Source organism: Chelonia mydas, chromosome 14 (genome assembly GCF_015237465.2).
Source record: "Chelonia mydas isolate rCheMyd1 chromosome 14, rCheMyd1.pri.v2, whole genome shotgun sequence".
NCBI classification, from domain to species: Eukaryota; Metazoa; Chordata; order Testudines; family Cheloniidae; genus Chelonia; species Chelonia mydas.
Genome location: NC_051254.2, coordinates 17,709,140 through 17,723,150, shown reverse-complemented (window position 1 = coordinate 17,723,150; position 14,011 = coordinate 17,709,140). Strand labels below are relative to the sequence as shown.

The 14,011-nt window shown below is 38.6% G+C and overlaps 1 protein-coding gene across 4 annotated transcripts in view; it reads left to right on the top strand.

Moving 5' to 3' along the window:
* TNRC6C (trinucleotide repeat containing adaptor 6C) overlaps positions 1 to 14,011 on the top strand; it is a 314,076-nt gene that overhangs the window by 115,729 nt on the left and 184,336 nt on the right. Inside the window, exon 1 of one of the 4 annotated variants that reach the window (XM_043527806.1) lies at positions 3,805 to 5,525. The exons of 2 other annotated variants lie outside the window; for them this stretch is intronic. The gene's annotated coding sequence lies outside the window, so the exon portion shown is untranslated. Of the gene's footprint in view, positions 1 to 3,804; positions 5,526 to 14,011 lie in introns of those variants that run through there. One more of the 4 variants, XM_043527811.1, reaches the window with a different exon arrangement.

Genomic DNA, 14,011 nt, shown 5'->3' with positions numbered 1-14,011 from the left:
GGTGCCCAAGTACTCCTTTTCTTTTTAGGTAGTTTTAAGTAATTAATCTTGGTACATGTTAAACTCCCTTAATTGTGCTAAGCATAGAAATGAAATGCACAGAAATTAAAAAAGTATATTGGCTGTCTCTTAGACACAGGCAGCCTCAGAAGCATTCAGTACTGCAGGTTGCAGCAATTATGATCGGTGAACCGGAAAATACCTGTTAGCACAGTGAGACATGATGAAGAAATGTTTGGCTGAGAAGTTGTGGAGTTGTCCTCCATTTCTGGATGAAAATACTTTCTCTGAGCATGTTTGGCTAAGTCATACTATCATCTGACCTAGACAAATTGGAGGATTGGGCCAAAAGAAATCTGATGAGGTAAAAGGTCAAGTTCAGAGTCCTGCACTTAGGAAGGAAGAATCCCATGCACCGCTACAGGCTGGTGACCGACTGGCTAAGCAGCAGTTCTGCAGAAAAGGACCTGGGGATTACAGTGGATGAGAAGCTGGATATGAGTCACCAGTGTGCCCTTGTTGCCAAGAAGGCCAACGGCATATTGGGCTGTATTAGTAGGAGCATTGCCAGCAGATCGAGGGAAATGATTATTCCCCTCTATTTGGCACTGGTGAAGCCACATCTGGACTGTTGTGTCCAGTTTTGGTCCCCGCCACTACAGAAGGGATGTGGACAAACTGGAGAGAGTCCAGTGGAGGGCAACGAAAATGATTAGGGGGCTGGGGCACATGACTTACGAGGAGAGGCCGAGGGAACTGGGGTTATTTAGACTGCAGAAGAGAAGAGTAAGGGGGAATTTGATAGCAGCCTTTAACTACCTGAAGGGGGGTTCCAAAGAGCATGGAGCTAGGCTGTTCTCAGTGGTGGCAGATGCCAGAACAAGAAGCAATGGTCTCAAGTTGCAGCGTGGGAGGTCTAGGTTGGATATTAGGAAACACTATTTCACTAGGAGGGTGGTGAAGCACTGGAGTGGGTTACTGAGGGAGATGCTGGAATATCCATCTTTAGAGGTTTTTAAGGTCAGGCTTGACAAAGCCCTGGCTGGGATGATTTAGTTGGTGTTGGTCCTGCTTTGAGCAGGGGATTGGACTAGATGACCTCCTGAGGTCTCTTCCAACCCTAATATTCTATGATTCTATGATCTGTGTGGACCATTGTTCATGTATAGAAATATTTAAGGGCATGACTTACTGACCTATAGTAGTCCAAGTATTTGAGGGTTCCCAGGATAGGGAGAATAGGCACTGCCTATCCTGTTTTGAATCAGATGCATTATAACCTTTACCCACATCTGCAAGTTGCTCTGAGTACTCCTTTGTGTGTCCGTTTCACTTACCAACTTTCAGATAGCTTAAACCAAGTCAGAGGTGTTCTCAAACTTGCCAAACACCTCTGCTTGAATTCCAAGGGAGCACAACCAAGATAATTAGAAATGCAAAATCGGGAATAAGTCCAGTGGTGGCTGAGCCAGGAGAAACCAAAGCAGGGAAAATCAAATAATGGATTGAATAATCCTTGTATTTAATGATAGAAGAACATTAATTGAAATAATTTTTAAATGCATTTTTATCTTTACAAATAGCACCTTAAAATATGGACATTGATTTTTATTTAAATCTAATTTACTTTTCACAATTGGTTCTGTGTAAGGGTGTGTGTATTTTAACTAATAATTTTTGCATTTATTTCAGCTTGGCCAAGAAAATACATTAGTTAGTTTCACTTTTGGTTTTAGTCAGTTTCAATTTTAGGCTATCATGAACTTTGCCTCATGCTACAATGTTTGTGTTGAAAACAGGCAGGGGAATGTTTACTTCTTAAAAAGACATTTTGAATTTAAAAAATCAGGCAAATACTTCTGTTCTTAGATTTTATAATAGCTTATATTTGTACAAAATCTAAATTTGGGGCCAAATTTGACCTAATATATCTAAACAAACAGAATTATCTGTAGAGTACAGTTGTATCTATACAAAATTTTATTTGTGACATAATATTCCCATTATAACCTTTTTCTTAGATTGTACTATATACATCAGTGATTAAGATACATGATTGTCTCTGTTTTGTTTGTACTGTATTGGGTTGTTGTGTTATGTTGAACAAAATCCACTCTGAAAGTAACAACGTGGCAATTTGCTTCCTTGCTTTTGGGGAAGTCGTTGTGGGAAGCCGTTTGCAGGTGTTGACCTACATTTGTTTAACAGAAAAAGGTAAAGAAAGCTCATCTGAATTATCTACACAGTTACACTAGTACAAACGACTTGCCTTTGAAATGTAAATAGCTTAGACCTTGATGTGTAAGAGCAGGAACACTGTAGTCAAGGGTCTCTCAGCCTCACATTACATTAGAAAAAATATACGTGAATTTAAAGTTGTTGTGAAAGGTACTAGATTGACATTCAAAATGCAGGGAAATTGTTGTTCTTAATCAATTTACTTTTTGCTGCTTATGAAGCAAAATAGTACACTTAAATCTGATTTTTATAACATTTTGCATACATCTAGATCTTGGTCTGACATAGAGAACACACTTTGTTCTAACTATAATGATCTGATATTTCATGTTTTATTATTTTTTATATTTGAAGTTCTGTTTCTGTTGCATTCTGGAACAATATGGGCTCCCTCCAGTGGCCAAAGTAACACTTATGCTCTCATTAGTGTTAACCAAAGACATTTTAGCCTGCTTGTTAAGGTATTGTCTTTGTATCAGAGGTACTGAATTCAAATTCGATTAGGATTGTATTTTTATAAACAAAATTTTCATATGTTTCTGTTACATATACCACTAAATTTTCAACACTTAAGGTCTAATCCTGCAATCCATACTCAATCACTTAAGGCAATTACTTATTGGTTTAAGGTAAATTGATATAAGGGACTCAAACCAATTTGATAGTGTCCACACAAGAGGTTTGTACTAATTTAACTAAATCAGTTCTAGGTACTCATTTTGTGTGTAGTCAAGGCCTAAATTTTGCAGGATCAGAACCTAAATGTTTGGTTTCAGAGTAGCAGCCGTGTTAGTCTGTATTTGCAAAAAGAAAAGGAGTACTTGTGGCACCTTAGAGACTAATCAATTTATTTGAGCATAAGCTTTGGTGAGCTACAGCTCTCTTCATCGGATCATCGGATCTGAGCTACAGCTCTCTTCATCGGATCTCTTCATCGGACTCACTGATTTGCGCCAGCTGCAGGAAGTTAAAGGCACAAGTGCTCAGATTTGTACCCACCATTCAGCAGCAGGTACAATTTCGGTCCACAAAAGGGAGAACATCCTTTAAAAAATTATCCCTGTGTATTAATATTATGCATCTGGCAATCCTTGCAAATTGCGCCTGATCCTGCAGTACTTTCTCAGTCAAAACTGTCATTAAATCTATACAGGCTTTGCCTGAGTAACACAAAATGAGGTCCATGTACCGTAAGGACTTAAGTGCTCTCTGACTTTTTCCTGTTACAGAAAATGCAAAACAAAAATTGACCCTAGATTTAAAATATGCATTGTCCCTGGTACGTTTTGCGTTGTCATTTGTGAATTACGTTTTATGTTGGCATAGTTTTCTTTTGAGCATTGTGCACCGCTGCGTTCTGCGTTGGTATTTGGTATATGTTGCATTTGTGCCAACTGTACTGGTGCTAAATACCCTCACTGCAAAACGCATCAGTCTTGGCAATTTTTGCATTGCTTCTTCACTTACAGCTGGCAGTCAGACATTTTTAAAGTCACGTTTTGCACCGGCGCGCTTAGCCTTGGGAGCCGTGCATGTTTTTTTGCGTTGCTGGGTTGTGTTTAGATGGTGATGTTATTTGTCGGTGCTGCACTTTAAACTCGCACAAAAAGGCATGGCCGGGAACGAGTTGTGCATATACCAGCCGCCCCGATGCATTCTGCACATAAAATCCGAGAGGGTGAGCAACGTGCCCAGATGCGCGGGCAGCAGGTGGGAGCCGCGCGGCTTCCTGCGCAGTTAGGTGACACACAAGGCTGCTCTAGCCAAGATGGAGGGAGCTACCAGGAGCTTGCAGGAGTGAGGACCGGAGCAGCTCGCGCGTCTTCGGGTCTCCGGAGCGCGCGGGAAGGGGGGCAGAACCTGCCGCTGAGCCGCGGCGCTGATTGGTTCTGCCACCCAACTCATTTGCATGCCGCAGTTTCGCTCCTCTCCGTCACGTGATCAGAGGGGGGCGCTGAGGCTTCCTGTTTGGGGGGGGGGGAATCGAGCAGCGGGCCTCCTTCTGGTCTCGCGCTGCCTGGCGGGGTTCTTGTCAGTTAGCAACAAAATGGCCGCGGTGGCAGCAGCTCTGCTCCTGAGGACGGTGGTGGCGGCGGCGGCGGCGGCAGCAGCAGCATCGAGGAGGAGCAGCGGGGGCCCGGCACCGCCTGTCTGCTAGAGAGAGCGCGCGCGAGACGCTGCAGCCCCAGCCTCCCCGCCACAGAGAGACGCTGCTGCAGCCCCCTGGGGAGACGTTGCTGCCTCAGCCTCTTGCCTCCCCCCCCCGGGGCTCAAGACTCCTGGATTCCCCCCCCGCCCCAGTGAGAGGCTCCGCTGCGGCAGCTTCCAGCCTGGTCCTGAGGGGCACTTCTGGATCCCTCTGGAGGAGACGGAGAGACCCCGCTGGATCTTCCCTCGTCCTCCTCCTGTCACTGGATCCTCCGCCAGAGACGCTCTGCTGGATTCCCCTCGCCCCATTGGGTCCCCCCTGTGAGAGATCCTTCTGCTTGGATGCCCCATAAGAGAGACTGCTGGATCCTCCCCCTGTGAGTGACTGCTGGATCCTCCCCCGTCCTTCTCCCTGTGAGAGAGACTTCACTGGATCCTCCTCCTGCCTGGATCCCCATGTGAGAGAGACTGTTGGATCCCCCTGTGGCTCCATATTTTGGAGGGGGAGCCCTCTTTCAACCAGGCTGTGGGATCCACTTTCTCCTTTTAATTTGCACTTTTTGAAGCCTCAGATGCTCCTCCATGTGGACAGAGAATCCATCAACACAAACAAAAAATAAACTCTCCCCGATCCACTCCACATCCTGATTCCGTGGGTTTTGCTGCAACTCGAAAGCAAATGTGTATTTAAAACAACATTCGTGTGCAAAAGTCTAGCTAGGGACTTTTTTTTCCCCTTTCTTTCTCCACTGGAAATCAAAAGCTTGTTTTGGAATTGAACCTGTTTCTCCTGCACTTGGGCTGGATAACACTGAAGCTCTTTGCTCTTCTGCTTGGATACTGTTTTCTTGTTGACTTGTTTTTCTTCTCTTCTGTGGCAGGTTGTGGGGGGAGTTGCTTTTTGTTTTTAGTTCGGGGGGGGGGGGCGACTGAATCTTTTTCCTGGCCGTGTGAGATTTTTTTTTTTTTCGGATTCAGATTCGTGAAATTACGGGTATTTTTTTTTTTTAAAAAAAAGCATTAAAATAAGCAAGAAGCACGTCAGAGAGACCACACGTTAGACGAAATACTCACTTGTTTCATTGTAGAAAGACTGAGTCGAAAGCTGCCAAAGAGCCCCTGAAGGAAAAGAAGAAAAGGTAAGGGGCGATAGTTTTATATTAATCTGGAAACAGTAGAAGTTGGAGATGGGGAAAGACCTGTTAAGTCGTTTCGTTAGTGCATGCCACCCTTTCCCCCCTGGAGTCCAGGGCAGGATTTTTCACTATATCTGTATTTTATTTTCAAATAGTCTTCACCTTTTTATTTTGGTATGGAGCCGGTGGAACAAATAATACTGTAAAGTACTTCCACGCCAACTGTTTTTAAACAGTTATTTTAAGATATATCTTAAAACTAAAGTCGTTTTCCCTACTTCCTATTTGTTAAAAAATAGACCTTTATAAAAACTTGGTATTTTCATATGGTGATTTTTTTGGACATATCTAATTATCATTACCTGCATCATCATTTTAGGTGGAGTCCCATATGTAGCAGTTAAAAATGTTCTAGATTACAGGAAGAACCTTATGAGTTTGCTTTTAATAAATGATGATGGATGTGTGAGTTGATGTGTAGCGTTTGAAAATTAGTATAAAATAATTAGCGAGGTCACCAGGGCTGCTTTTGATCATAACCAAGTAGGTGAAACTTGAACATCATCCTTGATGGTCAGTTTCAGTTAAATGGTAAGAGCTCTTTAGATCCGTAGTTTGTTTTTGTATAATTAGGTTATGATAACTACCAGAACTTAGTCTCTAAATACTAGACATAAGGGAGATTATTTTTCATATTTTCATGAAGCCAAATTTTCCTTATTAGTTTCAGTAAGAGCATCAGTAAGGAACAAAAACCGTGTTGATAACTGCAAAGAGAGATGGATGTTCAATTGTTATTCTTAGAAATCATGAGGCAGTGGAAGTTTATTAAAGATATTTGAATCCTCTGTTTTATTTTGCAAGTTTCTGTCAAAGGGTAATCTCTTTACTGTGTAACTGTGCATTAGTAGAAGGTCCAGTTATGAGACTCACTGAAATATATGAATGAATATGTGAATTATTTTATGCCTCATAATATAATTTAATATTTTGTTTTCTTAAGTTATATATTTTTAATTGTTATTGCTGGAAACTTCAGCATTTTATTTTCTTTAGAATGGCCATTGTAATCTAGCAAGTCATACTTTGATTTGGTCTAGGGTTAGCTTTATTCTCTGTTTCAATTTGGATATTTTTATTGGAAAATATTTGCTTATATTCAGTTTATATAATTTTCAACTTTGATTTGTATTTTTCTTGAGCACAACTTGGCCATTTTTGCATATAAATGAATTGAGGAAATATTTTTTCCTGTATCTTAAACTAATTTGATTTTATATTCAGTGGAATCCAGACTAATAATTTAATTTCATCATTGGACTAATTAAACTAGTTAAAACCCAGTAATTGCTGCTGTTAGTGGTCTGGTTGGTTATATTTGTATCAATATATATCTTAAATCAGTTGAATATTGTTACACTAAGAATAATGAACAAGACAACATCTTCTGTTTTTGGATACCATTATTCAAATGATTCCCACTTTTTAAAATCGTTACTAACAGTAAATGTTTCCTCAGTTTGGATTTGGTGAGAGATGACCTTTGGATTTTGGTTGCTGTTGTACATTATATTTGATTGTCTAAGAAATCACTGAGATGGTAAACACAGATTTAGAAAACCTTTGTTTGCTTCTCTCAGAAATATGTATTGGGGGTTAGGTGAGATAGTATTGGATGCGACCTAACAAATTACCTGACAGGTTTTTTTTTTCCATGCCTAATAGTTGAATTGCTTCACATCTTCTGTGACTTGTTAAATCCAGTAAGCTTCCATTTGAACATCTTTCCAGCCAAGTTAATCTATGAATTGTGAACTATGATCTCAAAATGGTGCACTGACAAATGTCTAAAACTTACTTGTCTTCGAGTAATATTATTTTGTCTGCTACTGCCCCTTTTAAAAACTTTTCCAAAGTGACACTTCTCAATAGTAACTTGTGTATAAATAGTTAAGAAGGCTGGTGCTAGATATTTCTACTTAACTATATTTTTTGGTGAAACAGTGGAAGACACTGTTATTGGATATCAGTATTTTTACAGCCATGTTTCTTAACTTCTAAATTCAGACAATCTGGTTTCCAAAAAAGGCTGTGGAGTTCAGTACTGGGTAACTTGAGGGGACCTGGATGGTTCAAGGGACTGGTGGTAGTTTTTCACCTCTATGACCACATTAAATTCAGTGAAGCATGTTAACTTCTGAAATCATTTCACCATTGTTAGGCAGACAAGGTGGGTGAGGTAATATCTGTGAGATGAGAATGGTCTCAGTTCAGTTCCTGGTGAACAGGTGCTTGGGTCCCAAAAATCGCAGTTGTATTGGCCAAGGAATGAATGGGCATGGAGACCTAGAGGCAGTCCCTCCAGAGCAAGGTTAAAACATGCATCAGAGGCTGTTTGGGGTGGGGCCAAGAGTATTATGTACTTCTTTGGACAAATAAGACTGTGTCTAATGTATGTAGTGTCATAGGCCAAATATGTTAGTGCAAAATGACTGTGCTGTTCAGAACTTTTTCAGGTGTTTGATATTGCACTTATGATTTTTTTATGTTTCAGTTCTTTGCAGGATAGCAAGCTATAAGTAGAGCATGTATTGACAAATATTAATTGTTTGCTAATGTACAAGCATACAGCTGTTTTTAAAAAAAGCCCACTTTTATTCTTGAGATAAATGGGTGATGGGTCCTTTACCATGTTGATTTGGCGTCTGTCAATTTATGCTGTACAGATTCTTTTGTGATTAGGAGGTTATCTGGTACATAATTTGGATGTTGTACCAAACACCTACCAGGCAGAAGACTAAACCTGCTAGCAAGTGGAAGAGGTGAAGGAGAGCAGGGAGAAGAGCTAGTCTAGTCCACAAGCAATGTCCTGGTGAGAAGTCTAGTCCCAACAAAGTTTCCCAGCTGCTGGGAAGTGAAAGTGATGGAATTTCTGACAGAGTGCTGTTATTGAACCTTGGTTGGGGTCTCTTTTTAAAAAGGATTTGCTAATTTAAAGCTCCTTCCTTTTCAAGTTTTCTGGAATGTCTTTGCCCCCTTTCCAAAACTGTCTCCTGTGCTCTGTGAATGGGAATGTGTGCATCACCCTCTTTCACTAAGCCTCTTGTCAGTTGCTAGGAAGAGGGAAAGAAGAGGTAGAGACCTCTCTAACCTGCTTAGAGGGTCTTTCATTACCCCCTAACATCTAAAGTACACTTTTGGTGAAGTTTGTGATCCTTTTGTTGAAATTTTAAGGACAATAGCTAAATATTTTACTTTTGCTTTGTTTTTATTTTTTGAATATTATTGATACAATAGATGTTGATAAGTTTTTTTTTTTTTAGATAGTCAGGATGAATTTTTCCAGATAAGTTTGAGAAAAACATGATCATTGTGGGAGACTGTATTGTTATGCCCAACCTTAAGATTCTTTGTGTTGACTAAATACTCAGGACTGTTAGTAGTTTAATGATGTGTGAAACTCAAAGTGAAGCATTAGATCAGAGTGAGACTAAAACGTTTCCCACCACAAGCTACGAATTATTTAAATCTTGAAATATTTTGATGATAAATATAAATTGAACTTATTAAGAAATTTCACTTAAAGAACAGAGTCTACAAAAGCAGTCTATCTAGAAATAGCACAAGCATTTGGTAGTCTACTTTTTAAGAATCTTGGTTACTTAGGATTGTGAACAAATTTGTTTTTCATATAGAGGACTTAGTTTCCTTACTTGCTGACTTCTAGAGAAAACAGCTACCACTGTAAGCTGCTTACATATCAATGTTTGAGTTACTCAAAACAATCTACAGTTTAACATTATAGACCCCCTTTTTTCATTCATGAGAAACCAATATATTAAAACAGTGATCTGGAAATGTTTTACTTTCAGTTTTAGTTATGAAAAATCAATGAGACTGGTGACAGTGGGAATGGATAATACTTTAAATTACATTTATTTCCCTCTAGGCAGCTGTCCTTGCAGAGATAAATATGCACTTTTCCAAATGCTGTCATCTGGCCCCTTTCCAAAAGAAGCTGAAGGAGGAGGTCAAGGGTGGAGCAGTCTTTTACTTCAGCAAAGAGAGGCTCTCAGTTGGAAAGAATTGCTAGATAAAGTCCATGTAGTACTGGCTATGCGAACACTGCAGACTTAAAGTTAAAAAACAAACAAAAAAACCCTAAACCTTTCCTATTCAGATAAAGTAGACTGTTAATGTCCTGTATGTTAAATCCTGTTACTGTAGTTATTTATGTAATAATTTCAGGTTATGCTAGTTTAATTGTGGACATGCCTGCTACTTACTTGAAAAAAAATCAATGAAAAATGTAAGACTTTGTTCAATCTTCGGTCACACCAAACCATGAGCAGCACAGAATTACTATTGGGTGTAATAGTTAAAATTCAGATAACAAGATTGCGGTAACACCATCAGAAGGTTTTCTCCTGACTTGGAAGTTGCAGCTAGAAGTTTGTCAGTCCCTTAGTATTAGAGATGAATGATAAGGAAACCTCTTTAATGCCTGGTGACACTACATTCTGGCCAATTTCGTATCAGCTGGTGCCTTCTAGTGATTAATGGCTGGAGGTTTTCAGTTGCATTATGAAGATATCAGCGAGGACAAATGGTATTTAAAAGAGAAAGTGAATTGGGAGATGCTTTAGAAATGACAATATAAAATTGTGTGCAGTGTTGTAGGTGTGTTGTCTCTTAAATAAAATTGCATTACTAAATGGATTTTACACTCTTCATAGCCTCTTTGATTTAGCAGTAAAAAGTAACCACATAAAGAGAGAGTGACCATTTTAATAAAAGTCAAATTTAGTGCTTAAAGCAATATATGGTTTTGTTTTAGAAATCTTGTCTGTTTATGAAAATTATTAATCTGTCAGAAAATCATGCTTTAGAGTTTGGACTCTTAATATAAGCATATTTAGAAATGTTTTGCGTGTAACACTTAAAATATGACTAATCTGCATTGTAGTTTTCAGAAAGCAACTACAAATGTGACCATGTATTAAAAGTTATTTTCTTTTGTATGAACTGCCACTTTAAAAAATTGCTTTAGTGCCATTCTGCTGGTCAAAATTAGGTTAGTTAAATTATTGATTTTAGTTGGAGACTAAGTTTTGCTATTAAATCACAATTATCATAATTAGATTCTTCAAGAAAATATTCAAATTTTTATTAGTATAATTTCAATGTATTTTAAGACTGACTTTGTTTTTTCAAGAAATGTTCTTGATTCACTTAATTTTTCTAAAAATGTTTCACTTGGCAATCTGTCCCTTTTGAGTTTACATTTTAATCTTACCTCTTTCAAATCAAAAGCTTGCTCTTTGAGAAGACATGCTGGATAACACTATTAATATCTATAGAAAGATCTCTATGAAGTAGTTAGCTATATATTTACAATCTTCACAGTTCCAAGAATCTAAGCATCAAATTTTGAATTGATTAACCTTGACCCTGGATGTGTCAGCTGTATAATTTTACAAAATTAAAGTCCTGTGTAATTCAGACCTATGAAATATTAAAAGTTTGGGGAGGTAGTGAAGGCTGCTTTCTGGAGCTCTTTCCTTTTGTGTTTTATGGTCATGGAGGGCTCAGAAGAATGAGAACAGTTATTTGTGCTATAGCAGTGATGTTTTATGGCTGGATGCCCAGATTGTCTAGCTTTGCAGACAGCCCCATCGTTTCTTTTGAGGTCTGTGTAGTTGGAATACATTCTTAATGTACAACTATCTGCAGCTTGCTGTTCCTGTGTCATGAAATGTACATTCACGTCAGAAATTTAAATCAAAGTGAGATTTTTCTCTGGTTTGTCAACAAATGTAGTGGAATTTATTTTTACAAGTTTATGTTTAAAGAATATTCACGGTAATCTCTTGGGGCTTGCCTACACTACAGGGCACAGCTATGGCACTGCAGGTGTGCTGCTATAGACACTTGCTGCGGTGATCTGCTTGAGAGGTGGTAGCTAGGTCAACAGAAGAATTCTTCTGTCGACATAGCAGTGTCTATACCAGGGCTGATGTCAGCTTGTGTGTGTCCATTAGGGGTGTGAATTTCACAGCCCTGAGTGATGTTGACCTAAGTTTTAGGTGTAAACTAGGTCTTACTTGGAAATGTAATTTCTTTGTATTTAAAACGTGTTAGATCTATTCTAAAGCTAGTTTTTGTTCAGACTAAAGAGTGGAATCTTTAGAGAGAAAAATGATGCATATAGTTCTTCAGAGAAATTGACTTGTCAAGTAAATGTGACATACTTTGTGGTAAATAAGCCAGAGAGAAACATATTTACATGGCTCAAAATATTTTATAACTACTGCTAGGATAGGGCAGTATTTTATTAGAATCAGCCCAAGGGCAGAGTGGGACCTGTGTGGGGCTTCCCATCAAGCTGCTGTCTGTGGGCCTTACATTTTTATAGTCAATAGTAGATATCTGGTACCAGTAAATATCTACTGAAGAAGGAACTTCATTTTCTTCCTGGCTGCTGTTTCCTTTCCCACTCCCTTTCTTCCTCCCTTTTATTCTTGTTTGTGTATGTACTTATTTGGACTTCCAGTGACAGATGAGAGCCTTTTTTTCATTTCTTGTTTGTGAAAGTAAATTTTTTACTTATTTAGCTTTATTGAATAGAATTTTAAGGAGGTAGTTATCCATTAATATACAAAAATATGAGCTCATCTTAAACTCTGGTTTTAGTTAAAATTGTTATTGGCTGGCACTTCATGTTGAAGGCACTGCCCCCGCAGCGGTTCCCAGCCAATGGGAGCTGCGGAGCCAGTGCTCGGGGTGGGGGCAGCATGCAGAGCTGCCTGCTGCGCCTCCGCCTAGGAGCAGCTGGGACAGGTCGCTGCTTGCAGGAAGCTGCTGGTGGTGAGCCCCCTCCCATGCTCCAGCCCCACACCCCCTCCCGCACCCAAATTCCCTCCCTCTTAGTTAACAAGCATTTTTCAGTTACCGGCACCCCCCATTTCCCCAACATGCCTGATAAAACAGCTTTTACTGTACTAGTATCTCCAGAGAATATCTGTTTCATTGGGCAGGCTGCATGAATTTATCAGAATTACAACTATTTAGTTAATTTGGCATAAACAGTCGTTCATTTTGATCCATCTAACTTAACTTCATCAACACAAGAAGGAAAAACTGTGTAAAAACAAGAATACCCAATTTAAAAATACTTTAATTGCTCTGTCTGAGGTTAACATGTAGTTTAAGATTGTCATTAAAAAAAATCAGTGAAAAATCAGGTCAAAATTCAGAGGTAATTGTCATTCTAAAAAATTCTTCATTCTATTATGGTTATATTTTTCTCAATTTAGTTTACCATGTATTAAGCATGAGTACAGCGGAGTCCTCAACAATAACTGTAAGTTTAGCTTTCTGACTGTAGTCCTGATGTTGACTTATAACAAATACAATATTGATTAAATAAGTTTCTGAATTTAAAAAACTGAATCATTTTACTAGAGCTTTAAGTATTTATTATTCATCTATTAGTGATCTTTTCTTAGTATTTAAAGATTCTGCTTTGTATTGTGTCTACAGACTTTGCAATTGGTTGTCATTTTTTTTCAGTTAAACTGTAGGTGTGGTCTGGAAAATAACCTTATAAATAAAATTAGTGTACCATATAAAACTCTGTTCAGATTACAAGATTCTTCAGACTGCCAGCACTGCAGGCTTAACCTGACATTTGAAAATCAAATGGTGTTCTCTGCTTTGTGCATTACCAAAAATAGAGAATCTGGAGTAGAATTTTAGCTGTCAAGTTTGATAGGAGAGCATGTGGCAACTCGTTCTCATTTTATTTGCAATGCTGATGATGCTAAAACCTTAATACATTAGTTCAATAAGCAGTGGTGACTCAGAGTAATTAGGAAGCCAACACATGCCATACATAAGTGGCAGATAGGTTTTTAACAATAACACTGCTTGGTTTCACAATATAGAAGTAGCTGGTGCAAAATGTAATTCTGCACTTAATAAGTAGACTTCCCCTGTGTTTTGGTAACTCGAATATGAAAAACATAGCTGCCATGAATTTGTGAAGCAGTGTAGGTGATGGTATTCTAACATCATTTGTCATAAGACAGAATGCATATATTGTTGATTTAGATGTTAGACCACTGATTTCAGTGTAGTTGGCATAAATGTGTGGTGAGTAGTATTCTTACCATTAATAAACTAGTATCCTTATATGAACAGCATAGTTTGAAGGAAAACATGATTTTCTGTGGGATTTGATGGAATTGGGAAAATGCAGAATTGTTACTGTTTTTTGGTAATGCATATATCTTTCTAATCAAGCTTTTTGAGAGAAATGACCCAAATCTGGTTCAGATGTAAGTCTCCACAAATACTTGTTAAGTGAATATCATAAAAGATAAATTATCATGACTCTTGATATATTGGAGTCTATTGTCAGACTTATGTCTTCATTCAGTTTTCAGACTTATGGCTGTATTCATACATGCTTACAAAATGTATCGTTC